General features: G+C 46.9%; 2 long non-coding RNA genes across 2 annotated transcripts; both read left to right on the top strand.

The window, feature by feature from the left end:
• Nucleotides 1–12: 12 nt before the first annotated feature.
• On the top strand, nucleotides 13–14,441 carry LOC135189397 (uncharacterized). The gene is made up of 5 exons (XR_010308062.1): nucleotides 13–2,227; nucleotides 2,650–2,729; nucleotides 4,052–4,220; nucleotides 4,529–4,633; nucleotides 14,322–14,441. It is a non-coding gene; the product is annotated as an uncharacterized LOC135189397 (long non-coding RNA).
• Nucleotides 14,437–19,762, top strand: LOC135189396 (uncharacterized). The gene is made up of 2 exons (XR_010308061.1): nucleotides 14,437–14,499; nucleotides 19,142–19,762. It is a non-coding gene; the product is annotated as an uncharacterized LOC135189396 (long non-coding RNA).
• The last annotated feature ends 233 nt before the right edge of the window (nucleotides 19,763–19,995 follow it).

Genomic DNA, 19,995 nt, shown 5'->3' with positions numbered 1-19,995 from the left:
CTTCTCAGTCTTCTCTACACTAAACAGCCTCAGGTCTCTCAGAGAGCCCAGACACGTGGGATTGGGCTGTTGTTTGCAAAGTCAATCAAAAGGAGAAGGAAGGGGGCTTACTTTTGAGAGGAAACTTAAGAACTTGCAGACAGCCCAGGAGATACCACTAGAAGCTATTCTCCTTACAGCCAGTTCTTTTAGCACAGTCTTTCAATCAATGTCAATCCTCAAGCCAGGTCCTAGCCACATTCTAGCTTTGAATTTGCTGCTGAACCTGCCTCTGACCAATTTTGTGATGCTTGTATCTACTGTCAGTAGCAAATAAGAAGCTCACTGGCAGTGCTTAAGGTGCTCAACACCAGACTGTTACCGTGGATGTTCTCCTGGCTGACCTCTTCCTTTTCATACTTGCTTTTTACAAATCCTATTAAAGCCAAAACGAGATGAGAAACAGAGGATTCTCTACATTATAAGCCTCGAATCAGAATCCTGGATCAGTTTTCTAGGGAGTGAACCTGGATTCATGCAGAAAAAAGCCATGAGAAAAGACCTCTCAGCTTTGGATCACAGCAAAGAAATTCAACTTGCTCCTTTTCAGAGCAGTAGAGTTTGTACTGCTGCTTTCAATTTAGCACTTCCCAGACTGTGAGATATCCTACTGGCTTGTTTGTTTAATGCTCTGGAGGGATCTTAGATGTCATTTAGGCTTTGGTGTTGCAAATCACAGCTCTGCAAAGGTGCAAATAGAAGTAGCATTTGCACACGTTTAAGGAGAAAACAGAGTCAAGCATGCTGAGCAGCCTCGAGGCTCCCTGCACCTCCACACTTCCACAGATGTTCAGGGTAATAAAAGTATGGGAGGAGAGAGGTATAACATAGGAACTGACAAGAGCCTCCACAGCCTGCTGCGCCGTGAATTTTGCTGGTTGGAATTTGCCCCTTTGTTGAGACCCCGCCTGGGATTGGTACTCCACCTCCACACTGTCAGAGGTATAAGAGTTTATCTTTCACTTGTGGTTCTGACACAGTATCACACAGTATCACAGTATCACCAAGGTTGGAAGAGACCTCACAGACCATCAAGTCCAACCCTTTACCACAGAGCTCAAGGCTAGACCATGGCACCAAGTGCCAGTGTCATCAGGCAGAATGCAGACAGGACCCAGAGATCCTTCATCTAAGTTTTGCTTGAGCAAGCAATAAATTTGGCTTGGTGGTTTATCCCTCTACTGACTTAGGAACTGCACATGTGGGTGTTGTTGTACCCCACTCTGTGGAAAAAGGCAAACAAAGAGTGTGCTGAAGGACACGCAATGATGCCAGTGCTGAAGGGCTCCAGGAAGGATGGGGAAGAAGCTTCCTTGCCTGAGTTGCAGCAGGGCTGTGACTCCTGTGAAACAAGATGGTTTTTTGCAGCTCTCCCTGCAGCATGTCACACGAAAGCTCTGCAGCTGTGTGATGCTGTAACCACCGTCTGTCTGCCCTGGGTCCACATGCACAGAAGACACGTGGCAGGCAGCAACTATTCTTTGTTAAGACTTCTAGTACCACTTGAATTCTTGACCAAGACTGATAGGACTCTTGCTAACAAAGCTTTCCTGCTTGAATAATCTCTAGATGGGTAAGTGCACTCCAGTTCTTCACTTCAATTTTAATCACAAAATCATTATGTCCCAGTCATGGACAGGAGAGAGCTCCCCCATATGCAACACTTGGACATCCACAGACATTAGTACAAAGGAGTCCTTTGCATTTATAGCTTGATATATCCCTTCAAGCCCCCAATGTTGTTTTGACCATAAAGTTGTAACCTTGAAGCAATAAAATGGGCAAGAGAAAAATCTTCTGAATTAACTTCAAGTACAAAGAATAACATTTCACATCATGCCTCCTCCAGGCAAGTCATAGTATCATAGAATCAGTCAGGGTTGGAAAGGACCGCAAGAATCATCTGGTTCCAACTCCCCTGCCATGGACCTGGACACCCTACCCTAGATCAGGCTGGCCAGAGCCCCATCCAGCCTGGCCTTAAACGTCTCCAGGAACAGAGACTCAACCACTTCCCTGGGCAACCCATTCCAGGCTCTGACCACTCTCATAGTGAAGAACTTCCTCCTCAAGTCCAGTCTGAAGTCATATCCGCTCGAAGTAAGCTGCCTAAGACTGCTGTTGGAGATGGGAGTGAGAAGCAAGCATACAGTACTGCTGTGATTGGGCAAGTCAGGGGGTAGCACTGGTAAGTGTGACAGCCAGCTGTGCACCCACTTAACCTCGCAGTGATACCAACCTTTTCAACTCTATCATTTATTTCCCTTCGGGGCAGTCATAAGCAAACATGGTGGGAATCTTAATGATAACTCCACAGAATGAATGAAATAATAACGTCTCTGATTGAGTATCATGATTGCTCTTGCTAGCTAGAACCATATAAATTAGCTTGCAGGCTCACAAGGCAGTGGGTCAGATCTTGGGAGGGATTTAGATGGGTTGTAAAAAGCACCAGTGGTAGGCAGTCAGCAAGTCTGAAATCTGAAGAAAAGTGACCCTGTGATGCTGCAGGACTTGTCACACACACACAAAAAATAATGAAAGAAGGATTGGAGCAAGAGGCTCTTTGCCCTTTCCACCTCTCCAAACCAGCTGCTGCCTGTGTTGCAGGTCTGTTGAAGCCCCACAAAAGTCCGTGCAATACAGATCAGACCTGCTGTGGAAGAAGGCAAGATGCATAGAGTGTACAGGTATGCTACAGCAGCGGTGGTTCTCCCTGCTCTCCTCTGTTCTTAAATCCTCTCTTGCACACAGAAACCTAAAACCGTTACCTAAAATCCTTACAGCTGCCTGTTAAAGGCTCAGCATTTACTCTGCTGCTGCTCACAGGTTCTAGAGTGCAGCCTCACCAACGAGGGAGGGAGGAAAGGAGGCAGGGCAGGGAGGGGGAGGTCAATTAAAAAATGTTTCCCTGCCAAAACCAGAAAATTCAAAAGCTAACCATTTCTTTTGCTCATCCTAGTGCAGCAGCAATTTGTGTCCCTTGGATTTTACTCCTTTTGTCATTGTCTTTTGCCTCCGTTGGTTTTTCCCTGGTGCCCCATAAATCTTTAAACCCCGAAGCAAAAGAGGCTGCATTGTGCACCAGCTTGAATATTGATTTTGCTAGAGAGTATAAAATCTAGAGAGATAATAAGGAAATCCATCTAAGGTACCCTGCCAAGGGCTCCCATTAGTTGCTTTACCAGGCATCAATTCAATAAACCCTCGAGAGCAGCACATGAATAAACATCAGAACCTCTCTGGCATGTTAATGCATCAGTTGCCTAATTGTCAATGCTGCCAACAGACTCCAGGAAAAGTACCATCTTGGGAGCTCAGCCCCTTCCAACTTCGAGTCCAGAGAAGGTTTGACACTGGAGAAGAAGGTGACAGAGCTCACGAAAGAGGGTGCGACAGCCAAATAACATGGGCATGGCTGCTTTAAGTGTGATGCTGACCTGCTGGATACACAACCCAACTCTGCCTGATCTGGGAGTGGTGCCTCTGTATTACATCCCAGTGTGTGGTGAAGAGGCGCCCAGGATTTCCCTGGGCAGGGCTCAGATCTGTGCCTGGGGAGGGGAAACACACAACAACAAACAAAAGAACTCACATCTCAGCCCCAAGCAATGAAAGCGAGCTGGTCCTGAGCTGCTAAATGTGAATGACCTCCTCCTCTCAGGGCTAGCAGTGAGCTCAAATGGCAAGAACCCAGCATCCACTTCCAGGGTTTGCCATGTGTTTACCCTGTGATGAGGGTCTTTTTCTTTACCCCATGGGGACCGTTATTCCTGGCACAGCTTCTTTCTGTCTTATCTAATGAGGTTTTAAATTCCTTGCAGAGAAGTTATTCTCTCCTAATGTGTTCATACGGTGCCTGGCACAATGGGAGCCTAATATCAGGTGGGACCTCTACTTGCTGCGATAATAATTTTATGAGCTGCCTTTCATTAAGATCCATTGCTACTTAAGAAACAGCTGCAATGTCACTTTACATGGCTGTTGACTGTTTTAACTCTCTCTGCTCCAGAAGCAAGGGTTTGATCTTCCCTGTAGAAACGGATGTGCCTAGAAGAGGCCGAAACAAGAACACACGCAAAGTAATTTCGCAACCAAACGGGGAAATTCAGAATCTAAACATCCGAGACTGCCAGAAATTAAAAGAAAGTGAAATACATTGCTTTCGCTTCGCTGGAGAGGTGCGTTTCAATTCATCCATCTTCATTCCATCCTTTCCCATTGTCTTTCAATGGGCGCATCACTCAGGCAATTAGCGGAGATCACAGCTAGGACGAGGGACACAGGTGTGTCCCGTTGAGGCTCTTCAGCCTTAATAGGGGAGGCATTTATTACCCTGACAAACAACGCAGAGCACAGGCAGCCTTTCCTGATTGCACCCGCCCCTCTTCCCACCATTAAAATACCAAAGAAACCTGTTTAGGGTAGTCACAGAAGTAGGAGAGGCAACAAGTCAGGAGCTAAGAAGTTTCTCCTCTCACCTCCTAAGGGCTATCCCTGGAGCTTCATCTGAAGATACTGACGTGTGTACCCCTTGCATGTCATTGGTGAGCTCTGGTCCTGGCACCTGCGAGATTCTCCTGAACATAAACAGGTAAAGTGCTCCTCCTCTTCTATTCCGTCTCCAGCCATGGCTGCAAGAAGTATTTGCTAGAGGGCTTTTGGCTAAAGCAAGCTTTTAAAGGTAGCAGGTTGCCAGGGATCACCTCAAAAAGAAAGAGCAAGATGCAGGTGTTGGGTGGTGCAGAAAACTGTGGTGTTTGGCCTCAACATTCCTGTACTCTATTCTGTTTCAGTTTCACTGTATGAATTGTGGAGAAATCGCTTTAGGTCAGCTCCCAGTCTGTGAAGACACAGCAAGGTACACCTTTGCACCTTTCACACCAAGCAAAGCTGCTTCTCCACCAGACAAGCAGACTTACTATAGACCTATTGAAAACCTCCTGTGAAACAGGATGTGTGGGGGACTGTGGAACAAAGTCTGTAGCTGTGTTTCCCTGGTAGTGAACTTGGTTTTTAAAGGTTGCTTGGACTTTCCAGGGGCTTTTCTAAGCTACTGACTGAGAGAAATTATGGTGAGTGGCAAGTAGCTATAGTCATTTTGGGGTGGGGAAGGAAGAACAGTCTAATTACTTGAAAACTAGGATCTGCTGTGTCAGTGACACTTCTGTGATGCCCTGCATAGCAGCTCCACTGCCCTTAATTTCTGATCTACAAGGAATAGCAATAATGAGAAACTGTTACTCTGGTTACATCAGGAGAGCTGTTCCAGATCTAGGCTTGCTCTAATCAGAGCAGAGGACCTTGGAAGCAGGATAGTCTGGACTCCTTACATCCTTGTCCCATTTAACAAACACAGAAGTAGAAGCAAGGGCATGCAAGTCATCCCAAACCAGGCCAGCCAAAGGTGAGAGGTGCCCTTCTCAGGCTTGGGTTTGCTGCTGAGCTAACCCATAGAGCACTGAGAATGTGGTGTGGCTGGGGACAGAGGGGAGCAGGAATGAGATGTCCAGGGAAATTTGGAGCTGCTGGTGCCAAAGAAATCTCATTCTTTGAACTGAAGCAATAGTCCTGTTGTGTCAGCAGGTTGTATCCAGCTGTTGCTCAGCAAGACCACACTCAGAGATGAGTACCAGTAAGAAATTGCTGCCAAACCATACATAAGCTCAGCTAACTACCACCCAGGCAGGAACAGAACTGCTGGGTTGAGGGCAGCAGAGGAGCAATGTTGTAGTTTAAACGGGAAAGAGGAATATGGAAGCAAGGGACAGACATAGAAAGAGATGGAGAACAAGCAACACTTGAGCAGGTATAATAAATATGAGACACCTGAAACTAGACAAAGGAGAGATGAAAAAGAAGTTTATCTCTGTGTTGATCCATCTGTTTAAAGGTAGCCCAAAGCTAGCAGTCCTATACTGAGAGTTCCTTCATGATATTAATATCTTAGCCCTCACTCAGAAACTTAGGGAAATAATTCCACTTATTTCTCTTCCCAAGGACATTTCTGAGCACTTCAGGGTCACAGACAAGCAAAATGGTTAAGGAGCGCAACTGGAGCAAGACAAAGCAGGTGACAGTCAGCTTAAGGTTATCTGAGTCCTCAGATGTAGCACCCAGTGGTTAAGAACATAGGAAATGGACTACAGGGCTCTGCCTCACAGAATGTTAGGGACTGGGAAGGACTCCAAGCCCCCTGCCAGAGCAGGATCCCCCAGACCAGGTCACACAGGAATGCATCCAGGCAGGTTTTGAATGTCCCCAGGGAAGGAGACTCCACAATCTCTCTGGGCAGCCTGCTCCAGTGCTCTGTCACCCTCAGAGTGCAAAAGTTTTCCTTTGTGTTCACATGGAACCTCCTATGCTTCAGCTTGCAGCCATTGCCCCTTGTCCTATCACTGAACATGACTGAGAAGAGTCTGGCTCTGTCCTCCTTACACTCACTCTTTATATACGTATAAACATTAATGAGCCTCAAGTTCTCTTCTTTCTCCTGTGTCTTTTCTCAGTGTTCAACAGTTGGCAAATCCAAGTCTTTACAAATATTCCTCATCATTTGAAGTGCTCTGGGCAACACATGGCTTCTAATCCTCATCAAAGTAAAAAAGAAACACATGGAAGGAGGAGATACAGAGCTGATAAAAAAGATGGGATTAGAATGAAGAGAGGGAAACACAAAGGGAAAGGACTGAGGAGAAGAGGCAGAGCAGTCAGATGTGTGCATGCCTGAAGACAGGAAAAACAGAGAGCCTGGCTCTCTGTGCTAGGGCCTGTTGTGCCAGAAAGGCTACCAGGAAAGGATTTTCTGTCCTTCCTGGGAGTCCACAAGGAAGGCAGGGCACAGATGCTACTTGTCCACTCAATGCAGTTCTGGGACAGGCTGGGTGCTAGGTTGGACTGGGTGATCTTGGAGGTCTCTTCCAACCTGGTTGATTCTACGAAAGAAAATCAGGGGTGAACACCATCATAACAGCCAGTCAGAATGTGTTTACAGATCCTGGCTGGGACTGGCAGATAGATCAATTACTCTCCTCCTGTGCTGTATGACTGTGCTGACACTGGCTACTGTTTTCCTCTCAGTTTATAGCTGCACTCCTTTTTCACTCCTCTATTCTTTTTTCCTTTCCATGGGAGCTCCACTGATTTTTTTTTTAATACATCCTATCCTTCAGATGCAGTGCTCTTTTTTTTTTTCTTTCTGTGCTCTGAATTGTATCCAACCTGTCAGGTAAAGCTTCAGAGTCCACAAAGACAACCTCAGAGAGTCTCTGCGGGAATGTTTAAGCGAGAGGATGTGTTGGTCCTCTGCTAGGCAGCTCACACTGTGAGATTGCAGCAAGCCCAATACAAGAGGGATAATGTTAACACAGCTAAGCATGAATTTAGACGTGTCACTGCTAATCCCTAGATTAACAAGAGGGAAGGAAATGTGTCAAAATAATAAAGTGCCTATTAAAAAGGCTGCAGAGACAGACACTGATCCATAGTTAGCACCGATAGATGACAGAACATTGTCAGTGAAGCGTGAGCAGTCATCTGGCGGTGCTGTGTTCTGCAGAAACCAGATGAGTTAGGGACTTATGTCAGACTCACTGGGGATTTCCAGACACTGAAAGAAAGAAAGGAGGAAAGCAAATTTGGAAGAGAATTTTTGGTTTGGTCCTTTTTTTTTTTTTTTTTTTTTTTTTTAACCCTTAAAGACCCAAAAATTCAAGTGAGGATTTAGGACTTTCTCTTTTTGTTCTCTCTACACAAGGGGAAGGTGCAATCCAGCAAGGCACTCAGGAGCTGTGTGAAGCTGCTGACACAGTCACCTGAAAGCCCTTTGAAGGAATAAATTATTTCCCCTCCTTAAAATCATACAGGGCAAAACAATAGAGGAAGAAAATTAGGAACCCCAGAAGTTTGAGAGCTGGAGAGATTCAGAGGCTCTATGAAACAGAGCTTCTCAGGCACTGATTCTGTGCTGCTGATTTTAGTTTATCAGCTAACAGCACATATGTGACTCTCTGGGTGATGTTGTTTCTTAATGGTTATGTTTTCCAGAGGGGAAAGGGGAGTCTTTAAGCTGTGTTTGAAGGTGACCTGGAATGAGCCCAACAAAGAGGGTGTGATGTGGGAGAGCCATGCTCCAGCTCAGGGCAGCAGAAGGCAGACTGTGGTGGGGCCCAGTGCTTTGTCTCTGGCTGATTTCTGGCTGGCATGCTTGGCACCAGCAAGAGCTCAGAAATTATTTAGTGAGAGGGGAAAAGAGGAAAAAGTGTATTTGTGTGGTATTTTTTCAGTTGGCTTCTGGGTTTCAGCCTTGTTCAAGATTTTCCCTATAAACAAGAGGTCTAAGGAACTTAGCTGCATCTGTCACTGTGTCTGGAACACAGACCCTGTGAGGAGAGGCTGAGGGAGCTGGGGGTGTGCAGCCTGCAGAAGAGGAGGCTCAGGGCAGACCTCATTGCTGTCTACAGCTACCTGAAGGGAGGCTGTAGCCAGGTGGGGTTGGTCTCTTCTGCCAGGCAACCAGCAACAGAACAAGGGGACACAGTCTCAAGCAGTGCTCTGGGAGGTCTAGGCTGGATGTTAGGAGGAAGTTGTTGGCAGAGAGAGTGACTGGCATTGGAATGGGCTGCCCAGGGAGGTGGTGGAGTCACTGTGCCTGGAGGTGTTGAAGCAAAGCCTGGATGGGGCACTTAGTGCCATGGTCTGGTTGATTGGCTGGAGCTGGGTGCTAGGTTGGCCTGGATGATCTTGGAGGTCTCTTCCAACCTGGTTGATTCTATGATCTTATGGGGAAAGTAAGTGGCAATACAGTGTTATATGTTCCCAGGCATATGGTCCATGCTAAAATTAAAGAGGAACTTATCCATCTCCCTTTGGCATAGCTTGAGAAATATCTGCTTGCTGTCCTCTGAAGGTGTTTCTGGCCAGCACTCATTAACAGAGCATTAGATTTGAGAGAAAGAAAAGAAGTTTCTGCAACCCCCTATGAAATGTTCTAGCAGTTTCCTTGTCTCTCCTTTCTGTGTGCCTGCACTGTTCAAAAGTAGGTTCTGTGTCTCTCTCTGGTTTAAGACATACATTTGATACCTGATTATTTTCATAGCTTGGGTTCTTAATGATGTCACTCCAAAAGAAGCATTTCTAGGGTAAGGATGGATTGCTTTCAGTGTTGCTCCTTATTTGTTGTGCTGCAGACAGTGGTTGTTTTTAAGTGGAAACAGGTGTTTAACAATTGATTAAATTAAATTAAACAAGCAAGTAGGGAATGAAATGCACATGGCTGTTTTCAAGGGGAGATATTGTAAGCATTAATTAAGCAGCTGGAAATCAATAACTGCACAAAACCATTCCCTCTCCCTAGTTTGATCAGATGGAAGAAGTCTTGATTGTTTTCAATCATGATACTGTTGTTTACACCTTGCTGTGATATGAAGGAAAGGTGCCCATATCAGGCCAGTTATGATGATGTGGATCCAGTCAGGTGAATTTTCTTCTCTGGGCCCTTCTGAGTCCTGTAGGGACTCAGGAAGCATGATGTGCTGCCTGTTGCTCCTCAAAAGAGAAAGTGAGTTGTCTTGAGTGGATAAATTTCAGAACTAATTAGCAAAAATGATTCTCCATGGACCTTCTGGCTCAAATTAAGTCCTTTTATGTAAGATAGGGGATGGCTACTACCCTTCTAGTGCTGAACTGGCTTTTAAGACTACTGAACTGTTGTGTATATATGTGAATAAAAAAAAGACTTGGAAAGGAGAGAAATGGATTTGCAAATTTTCCAAAGGCTTCAGTTTGAATTTGTCCTGTCTGTCAGGCAAGCAGCAACAGAACAAGGGGACATAGTCTCAAGTTGTGCCAGGGGAAGTCTAGGCTGTATGTTAGGAGGAAGTTGTTGGCATAGAGAGTGATTGGCATTGGAATGGGCTGCCCAGGGAGGTGGTGGAGTCACCATCCTTGGAGGTGTTGAAGCAAAGCCTGGATAAGGCACTTAGTGCCTCAGCCAGGTCTAGTTGATTGTCTGGAGCTGGGTGCTAGGCTGGCCTGGATGATCTTGGAGGTCTCTTCCAACCTGGTTGATTCTGTGTCCTCTTGCAGAGTTCCTATTAGTGTTCAGCTTCTTACTCCTTAGATCCTCTGAGAGGCACAGACAAGCTCTTGGCTTTTGCAGCTAAGATCAGCCTGATGGCTTTCTCTGCTGGCAGAAGTCAACACAGCCAAAATCAGAGCTACTGTCAATCATGGGGCAGCTACCCTCAAGCTGTCCCATAAGAGACAGCAAGAAGCTAATGCTGGGTGCCACAGAGGGTTGCTGGTGGTGCACAGAGGATCCACAGCAGTCAGCTTGCCTCATGGGGTTGATTTCCCAGGTCTGCCCACGCTGGCTGAGGAAGGGGTTTCCTGTACCCAGCGAAGCAATGCACATACTGGTCAATGAACTGGAATAGGTCCTGCTGCTCAGGAACTGCTGGCAGCCCTGCTTGCCTAATGCTTCTGTTCACAAAGCCTGGCTCTGAGCTCTGTGATAAATTGTTACCAATCTTCTGCTAGCCCTGAGCCAAGTCTGGGTGCATTTTACAGACAGGAGTGTGGCAAGTCACAAGGTCTGGATTGATGCACGCTGTCTACCTAGATGGAGCTGTTCCACTTGACGTAGACAATTAGGAATTAATTGGAAGGCAGTCTGGACCACTCCCACCCTTTCCTCCCTGCATCTTCCTGCCATCGTCTCCTCTCCCTGGTGCTCTAATGGGGGAGATATACAAACACTGCTCCAGAGAAGGGTGACTTGGAGTGGCAGCAGAGTGAGCAGGGAGGAGAGGAGGCTCCTAAGTATTACAAATCCAGAGAAGGGTGACTTGGAGTGGCAGCAGAGTGAGCAGGGAGGAGAGGAGGCTCCTAAGTGTTACAAGTCTCCAAGCAGCTGAGGGAACTGGAATTGTTTCACCTGAAGAAAAGGAGGCTCAGGGGAGACTTTGCCTCTCTCTACAGCTATCTGAAAGGGATCACAGAATCACAAAATGTCAGGGGCTGGAAGGGATCTTGCCAGCTCATCCAGTCCAACCCCTCCTGCCAGAGCAGGATCACCTGTAACAGATTGCACAGGAATGTGTCCAGGTAGATTAGTCACATCAAGGTGGAGGCCAAGTTCTTCTCTCAAGCAACAAGTTCTAGGACAAGAGGAAGTGGCCTCAAGCTACACTAGAAAAGCTTTAGGTTGGATATTAGGAAAGATTTCTTCACCAAAAAAAGTTGTCAAGCAGTGGAACAGGCTGCCTAGGTGGAGTGACCACCCCTTGAAGGGTTTGAAAGCCTGCAGATGTTGTGCTGAGGGACATTGTGGTTTGACAGTGCTGGATTAATGGTTGGACACAATGATCTTAAAGGTCTCTTCTAACCAAAACAATTCTATGATTCTTCTTCTCTCTCCTCCTGGCTTGCAGCATTCATTTTGGGATATAAGAGTATTCAAAGATTCAAGTGGAAGGATTTGCTATCACCAGAGCACCTTCAACAGGGACCCACACTGCTGCTTTCACAAGTTCTCTTGTTTGATCCTATTCCCATGTCTACAGGGGCATTTTTAGCAGTGGCTGTAGAAATTGGGCACCCCACTGTTGACTGTGCCCCAGTATTCTCACAGAGGTTTGCCTGGAGCTGGAAATCATGGTGTTTGGTTTGAGCATGAGTCACAGCTTTGATGGATGAGAGTTCATGCAATGAAAGGAGAGTTCAGTCCAATTGGTTTCCAACACCTACATGCTAGAAGATGTGTTCACCTTTTCTGCCTTGTTCTATGTTAATAATTTAGTGGCCTTGCTGAACAAAAACTAAGTCCTCTGTGGTCTCGTTGGGCCATTGATAAAAAGAGAGGCAGCTCTCGCCTGCCTCTGTGACACTTCCTGGTATTAGCAGTTATTGTTCTGCTGTTTTATCCCAGACAAGTAGGAACTCTACCAAAGAATAGGCACTTAATCAAACACAGGAAGAGAGGCATTTGGTGCTTTGGTACTGCTTGAACTGAAACAGTCTTCATCAATGCAACTGATACTGACCACTGAGTATCAGCTTCCCAGACGTCCCTCTCTAGGGCATAACCCTGGCATTGTTCTCTTTACACCACTCAAATGGTCTCTTTTCACCAGGATATTGCTTCAGAAAAGATGTTTCCCCAAAGCCTTGGCTGAGATAGTAGCGTTGAGAGTATGTGTGTGATTGCCCTCGGGGGAAGAGAAGTTGCCCAGCTCACCCTGGTGCTGTCAGCCCTCTTTTTGCACCGCATTAGCTGATTAACCAAGCACAGCCTCTGTGTACCGTGGCAGTGCTTACTCTCATGGCTGCCTCACTAGAACCATCTTTCTGGTAAGGTACAAAATCTGCCTTTCTGAGACAACTGAGAGTTTCCTCTCCTGAGGTCCAGACTCCATTAAAATCACTCTTCTGGGAGCGTTTCCTGGGTTTATGTTGTGCTGGGAAATTAACTTTGTGCCATCTCGGCCCCATTAAACCAGTGGGAGTTTTGCCTTGGTCTGCAGCAGAATTAGGATGTTGTGCACTCTGTAGTAATTGAACTGGAAATTATAGGAGCACAATCTTCCTTCTGCCCTATTAATGAGCTTAACAACTTGCTAGGAGCAAGCTTCTGCAGATAAGGAGGCTGTGCAAGTGTTTACACAGCTCCCACGTGAAGCAAGGCTTATGTGTCTCGAGTGAGTGCGACGCAATGTCCCCATGCTGGGCTCAGTGCTCAGCAGCTTGCTGCCAAGCCTTCAGCTGGGCTCACTTCTCTTGATGCTGCAGGAAGAATGGATGAAGTGCTAATGACTGACACACCTCTTTGGAACTAGAATTGCAACCTTGAAACACAGGCCCTGAAATGAAGGGGAATTTTGGACTTGACTTCATGAGGGCAGAGCTGCTTCTACAAATTCCAGCCAGCATGAGGGATGGGGTGGGGGGGTTCAGTATCTCTTCTTGCTTTGAAATATCTTGTGCTGTTTCTTTTGTATCATTACCTGTCTTGGAAGAGATTGTTCCATGGGGAGGGCACCATCCTCTGGCCTAAATAGCAACAGGAACCAAGCAAGCACCTTGTGAGAAGTGGCTGAGGGGTCTGGGGTAGAGGAGACTGAGGAGAGACCTTCTTACTTTGTGCAGCTACGTGAAAGGACATTGCAGTGACTGGTGGGTGGGTCTCTTCTCCTCAGTAACAAGTGATATAACCATCAGCACATTTCCCTCCTCCTCTTCAATTTGCTGCATGGGCTGGGGCACTCTGAAAGCAGAGGCATGTAGGATGCAGGCATATGCTCTGCATAACTGCTGCCAGTGGTGCAGCCCTGATGCTGTCCTCTGAGCAATCTGGGATTTCTCAGGATTTACCCCGGGATATTTCCCCTCATCCCCTTGTTTCAAATCAGCCTTTAGCTACGTTCCTCAGGAGGCAGGGCTGCCAACCAGGCAGCTGCCAGCAGGCTGCAGAAAGCTCTTGTGCACTGTGGGAGGCCAAAGTGCTCTTGATGTGAGTGCTGCCCATGAGCATTGGGAGAGGTTTTGCTTTGCTTCATTGGTCATCACAATATGAGGCTTTTCAGCAGCTTTATTACAGCTCCCTAACTGTGCAAGTAAAAATGTTTTCTCAGTATCCTCAGAATTATGAATAATACTACTCACCATATATATATGCTGGGTAAATTTGTGGATGTATCACCACTTCATTCAAAAGCATATCCTGACTGGAAAATGGCAGTCCCCAGCCTGCCAGCATTGCATAGAATCATAGCATCAACCAGGCTGGAAGAGACCTCCAGGATCATCCAGTCCAACCTAGCACCCAGCCCTATCCAGTCAACCAGACCATGGCACTAAGTGTCTCAGCCAGGCTTTTCCTGAACACCACTAGGGACAGTGACTCCACCTCTCTGGGCAGCCCATTCCAATGCCAATCACTCTCTCTGGTAAGAACTTCCTCCTAACATCCAGCCTACATGATGATAGCCATCAGCACTCTCAGTCATGCAGCTGACCAAGTAAGGACATACATTAACTAATAGTCAATGATGGCACCTAGAAAGAAGTAGTAAAGATGTGACATGCAGGAAACTGAGTTACTTCAGTCCTCATCCTTTTCACTCTTTAGCCAGCATCATTTAATCTGTTGTGGTTTCTCATCTTCTGAAATGTTAAGGACTGTGAGGTCTGAAAATTAGGCTTATTTTCCTTTATAAAGAAGTAAAAAGTAAATAAAGAAATTACCCCAGCTTATGAAAAGCTCTTCTTATCTCTTTGTGCAGGGGGAAGTGCAGAGATACATCTCACAGCTTCCCACTGATGGAGCAATGCTGGGCAAGTCAGCGTCTCAGGTCTCCCTTGAGACCTAAGGCAACCACAAGGTGGAGGTTCATCAGCTCAGCATGGTGGGACAGTGACCAGCAAAGGCTTGTGGTGCTGCTGGAACCTGAAGAGCAAAGGGTGAGTAGCAATTTTCAAGATGCTTGCAGCAAACTGAAAATTCCCAGGGAAGTTAAGAGGAGGCAGTTTGACCTTCCCTGAACATCTTTGCAAACCCTTCCATGGAATGGGCTGCCCAGGGAGATGGTGAAATTGCCATCCCTGGTGGAGGTGAAGGAAAGACTGGAGGAGGCACTTAGTGCCATGGTCTGGTTGATTGGCCAGGGCTGGGTGCTAGGTTGGCGTGGATGATCTTGTAGGTCTCTTCCAACCTGGTTGATTATATGATCATTCTGCTCTTCAATTCTTTGTTTCATGCCCTGAGTTGAAAGTCATTGGTCTGGTTTCTGTTAAGCCCAGTTTATTACTCTTTTAATCAAGAGTTTACTGGATAATATCTGCTGAAATGGCCTTTGTCAGGAAAGCTCATAGACACCATCTCAGATGTCTATATCTCTCTGCCATCCTGCTGCAAGGCACAGTCAGGCCCAGGTGCAGCCTGAGTTTGCTGACAAGTCTCTGTGTCAAGTCTGAGAGATAAGCACATCCTAGGCACTGGCAGTTCTCACACCAGAGAAGTTGTTTTCTTCCCAGGCTTGCAGGCTAGTAAAACAAAGCAGCCCATTCCAATGCCAATCACTCTCTCTGGCAACAACTTCTTCCTAACATCCAGCCTAGACCTCCTAGAGCACAGCTTGAGACTGTGTCCCCTTGTTCTGTTGCTGGTTTCCTGGCAGAAGAGCTCAACCCCACCTGGCTACAGCCTCCCTTCAGGTAGTTGTAGAGAGCAATGAGGTCTGCCCTGAGCCTCCTCTTCTGCAGGCTGCACACCCCCAGCTCCCTCAGTCTCTCGTCACAGGGCTGTGCTCCAGGCCCCTCACCAGCCTTGCTGCCCCTCTCTGGACACCTTTCAGTACCTCAGCATCTCTCTTGAATTGAAGAGCCCAGAACTGGACATAAGACTTAAAGTGTGGCCTGACCAGTGCTGAGCACAGGGTCAGAATAACCTCCCTTGTCCTGCTGGCCACACTGTTCCTGAGCCAGGCCAGGATGCCACTGGCTCTGCTGTCCACCTGGGCACACTGCTGGCTCATCTTCAGCTCCTCTCTACCAGTACCCCCAGGTCCCTATATCTCTGTCTGCTCTCAGCCACTCTGCCCCCAGCCTGTAGTGCTGCTTGGGGTCGTTGTGGCCAAAGTGCAGAACCCTGCACTTGGCCTTGCTAAATCTCATCCCATTGGCCTCTGCCCACCCATCCACCTTGTCAAGGACCCTCTCCTACCCTCCAACAGATCCACACCTGCTCCTAGCATAGTGTCATCTGCAAACTTACTGATGCTGGACTCAATCCCCTGGTCCAGATCATCAATAAAGGGCAGCTGGAAATAGATGGTCTTAAAGGCCCCTTCTAACCCAAACCATTCTGTGAAATGCTGTGCTCTTGTCACATCTCTAGTGTTTCAGCAGAAAGACTGTGTGTCAGTGCATGGGAAGATAGGGCTTCAGCACCTAATTCACTAGGGTGAAAGGTTGGAGGACAGAGCAAGGAATGGCAGCAGATGCTATAGGGAAAGGAACATTATGACAGATCTGATGCCCCTGGAAATGGAAGAGAGAGACATCTCTCAGAGATAAAGGGCATCTTTCATCCCAGCCCAGCTCCCACCTTGCTCCACGCTACATGAGAGATGCATTTTGAAAGAAGCACAAGTTAAATGGGACAGAGGTCATCTGCTGCTGCTTTGTCCCAGGTCTCCCTGGAATATAGGTTTTCACTTGCCATCTGCTGTTTGCTGGATTTTTACAGCTGTCTTTCCCTAAAAGTAACCCCCCTCAGGCTCTCTGACCTAAGGATTGATGAAAACCATGGACCAGAGTCCTTAGGAGCATCAAAGTGGAGAACTTTTCTCCCTTGTTTAAAGCCATATCTTACCTTTTCCTCTCCTTGTTTGTTTGTTTTTTCTGGCTTATTCATCCTGAAATATGTAGGAAGAGTTGGTTATAGACTTGGTTGTGCATCAGAAATTGTTAAATTATCTATATGTAACAGCACAGGTTAATCTTCAGTGATGTTCATGTCAACTTAGTGTGATACTCTGTCCTCTTGGCTTTGCACAAGGAGCACTGACCTTACATTCTGACTCTTGACAGAAGTGCCTTTTGTCTCTCTAAGCAGGGTTATACTCTTCCAGCCTTTTAGGTCTCCTTCACAATCTCCCTAACCTTTGCAGGGCAGCATGAGGACCTTTGTATGAGAGCCATCTGTCAGGGTAGATACAAATCCCAGACTCCTCTGGGCCTTAGAGACTGCTCCAGCCTTGAAGGCTTCACTGGTAGTACAACAAACACAGATGGTTTCCCCCTTGGACCCAGGGCAATGGTGCTGCCTCCCAGGGCATGACAGTGATTTTCCCCAAGTGAGCCTTCTCTTCAAAAGACATGAACTATCTCCGTGTTGGGGTCTGTGAAAAGTGCAACTTTTGTCCCTATATGAGTATTTTAATGATGATACAGAGGAGAGCACAGGCTTCTTAAAAGCTCCATGGTGTCTGTGGTTTGCTGGACTCTGAGCTCATCATAGCTGAGTGATCTACTTGGAGTAATTCCTCTCCCATCTCACAAGTGGGGTTTTTAGTGGGAGACTTCTAAACAACCCAGGAAAACATCACCACCATCCTAACTCTCTTGTGTATTATGAATCAAGGCATAATAAGAGTCTTATTCTACCAGGACTTCCTCAAAACCCAACCCTCCCAGCCCATCAGGCCAGTCTTGTTTCACTTCTTCCAAATTACTTGGCCCCAGCTGTAGGTGTAGTTAGGCCAGAATGAGCACTGCACCAATAATCTGTTGAGAAACAGAGTTTTATCTGCTTTACTCTTCTAAAACTCTGTGTTTTGACTGGTTCATACTGGCTGGCACTGCCATGAGAAAGGTCTGCTTTTGGTCTTCAAATTAGACAGATTACCTGATCAAATTGGACAGATCTAGGGTAGGGTGTCCCTGCCCATGGCAGGGGGGTTGGAACTAGATGATCCTTGTGGCCCCTTCCAACCCTGACTGATTCTATGAGATTCCAAGTGAGTTCACAGCAAGCAAAATTCCAGCTGAAAGATGAACTTTACTGGTCACCGCAGTGTTGGAAAGCCAGCTGTGTTTGCACTGCAAACCCAGCTGCAGATGTAATATTGGCCAGCAAGCTTAATATTGAAGGGCACCACACAGCTGTCAAGAAATTTTATGCTGTGCTCAAAAGGTTCAGTAAGTCAAACCTTGGGACAAAAGGGGAAAAAAAGGCAAGTTAGTTCTAACAGTAAAAACTTATCAAAAGGAGTAGTAAACAAAGAAAAGGGGAGATTTAGACTGGATATAAAGAATGTGTCCAGAGAAGGGTGACAAAGGTGGTGAGGGGCCTGGAGCACAGCCCTGTGAGGAGAGGCTGAGGGAGCTGGGGGTGTGCAGCCTGCAGAAGAGGAGGCTCAGGGCAGACCTCATTGCTGACTACAACTACCTGAAGGGAGGCTGTAGCCAGGTGGGGTTGGTCTCCTCTCCCAAGCAAGCAGCAACAGAACAAGGGGACAGAGTGTCAAGTTGTGCTGGGGTAGGTCTAGGCTGGATGTTAGGAGGAAGTTGTTGGCAGAGAGAGTGATTGGCATTGGAATGGGCTGCCCAGGGAGGTGGTGGAGTTGCCATTCCTGGAGGTGTTCAGGAAAAGCCTGGCTGAGGCACTTAGTGCCATGGTCTGGTTGATTGGATGGGGCTGGGTGCTAGGTTGGACTGGCTGATCTCGGCAGTTTCTTCCAACCTGGCTGATTCTGTGCTTCTAAGAAAGCTTTTACACTGAGGGTGGTTAAACACTGGCACAGGCTGCCCAGAGAGGTGGTAGAAGCCTCTTCCCTGGAAACGTTGCAGGTCAGGTAGTTGGGGTTCTGAGCAACTTGCTGTAGCTGCAGATACCCCTGCTCACTGTGAGGGAATTGGACTACACAACCTTCAAAGGTCCTTCCTGACCTAAAACATTCTGTAATTCTATGAAGGTCAAATTCTCACTGTCCTTTGGACATTCAACAATTTGACCCTTGTGTAATGATAGGCCAAGCCAGAAACAAATGTAACAATCACAAATGTGTGGGTAGAGAAGACAGAGGAGATGTAATAAATGTTTATTACCATCTGAGGGCTGGGTATCAGGAATTGAGGGGCCAGGCTCTGCTCACTGCTCCCTGGGATAGGACAAGGAGCAATGGATGGAAGCTGCAGCACAGGAGGTTCCAGCTCAACACAAGGGGGAATTTCTTTACTGTAAGGATCACAGGGACTGGAACAGGCTCCTCAGAGAAGTTGTGGAGTCTCCTACTCTGGAGACTTTCAAGGCCTGTCTGAATGTATTTCTGTGTGACCTGATTGTCTGGTCCTGCTCTGGCAGAGGGGTTGGACTCAACAAGCAACTTGGGTCCTTTCCAAGCCCTAGCATCATGTGGTAGGTAATGGTTATGCAGAGTTGCATGTGTGCAAGTACATGTGTGCATGCATGTAGATCTGTGTGCATGTGTTTGGGTAGCTACCTGCTTTCTCTGAGATTGTCCCACCTGGGACAGCTGCTTGGCCTGTCTTCTAAAGCACTGGTGTGGAAACTTAGGCATGTGCTTATCTTTAATTACAGGAGTAGCTCCCCAAGTGCTGATGGGAATGCTCACGGATGAGGGAAGAGGTTAAAGTGCAGCTTTACTACAGAGTCAGGCTGTTTCCCAGGCTGTGCTTGTGAAGTAGCTGAGAGGAAGGATCAGAAAGCTGGCAGGAGTCCCACCACTCTTACAAGCAGGAGGACGACTGTAAACGTTTAGAAGATCAGATCTGGAAGTAACTCCTCCATCACCCTGGTGATGTGGCAGCCCCTCTGGAATGACTGGGCTAAGCCTGCTGCTGCAGTAGAACGCTTGCTGTCACCCTGTGGTGCCTGGCAAATATAAGAGGTGACCAGGGCTGGCTGCTGAGTGCAACAGACCGCTTTGGCGTGAGTAAATCTATCCTGTGATATTCCCAAAGCATCCCTGGGATCTGCTGGCTAGAACAGGAAATGATTCTCACATCCTCAGGGGATTTTTTTCTTCTAGTCTGACTGATACATCCACTCAGGGCAACGAAAAAGTGGAAAAAGGCAATCTTGGGCTGAGCCTCAAAGTGTATTTTGGATCTGAGTGTTTCACTTCGTGAGCCCATTTTTCAGTGGTGATCTAATGCTGTTCTTTCTCTAAGTTCACATAAAAAAAGAAGACATAACTCATCTCTTTAAGTTAAAGGCTTTTTTCCCCCCCTCTAAAGTTCACTGCAATGGAGAGGTCTTGAAAATCTTGAAAGTAAAATCAAACTTACATGGAAATGTCTAAGTCATAACCCCCTTTTTTATGAGCAGGTTGGGGGTTGTGTAGTTTAGAGGAGTTCTGAAGTTGGTTTGCCTTTTGGATTGGGATTTCCCCCCTACCTTTTGTTTTTCTTTTCTTTTTTTCTTCGTTTTTC

The sequence above is a fragment of the Pogoniulus pusillus genome, chromosome 32 (assembly GCF_015220805.1).
Source record: "Pogoniulus pusillus isolate bPogPus1 chromosome 32, bPogPus1.pri, whole genome shotgun sequence".
Classification (NCBI taxonomy): Eukaryota; Metazoa; Chordata; class Aves; order Piciformes; family Lybiidae; genus Pogoniulus; species Pogoniulus pusillus.
Note: the sequence above shows the minus strand (reverse complement) of the source record. Positions and strands in the feature narration are given on the sequence as shown.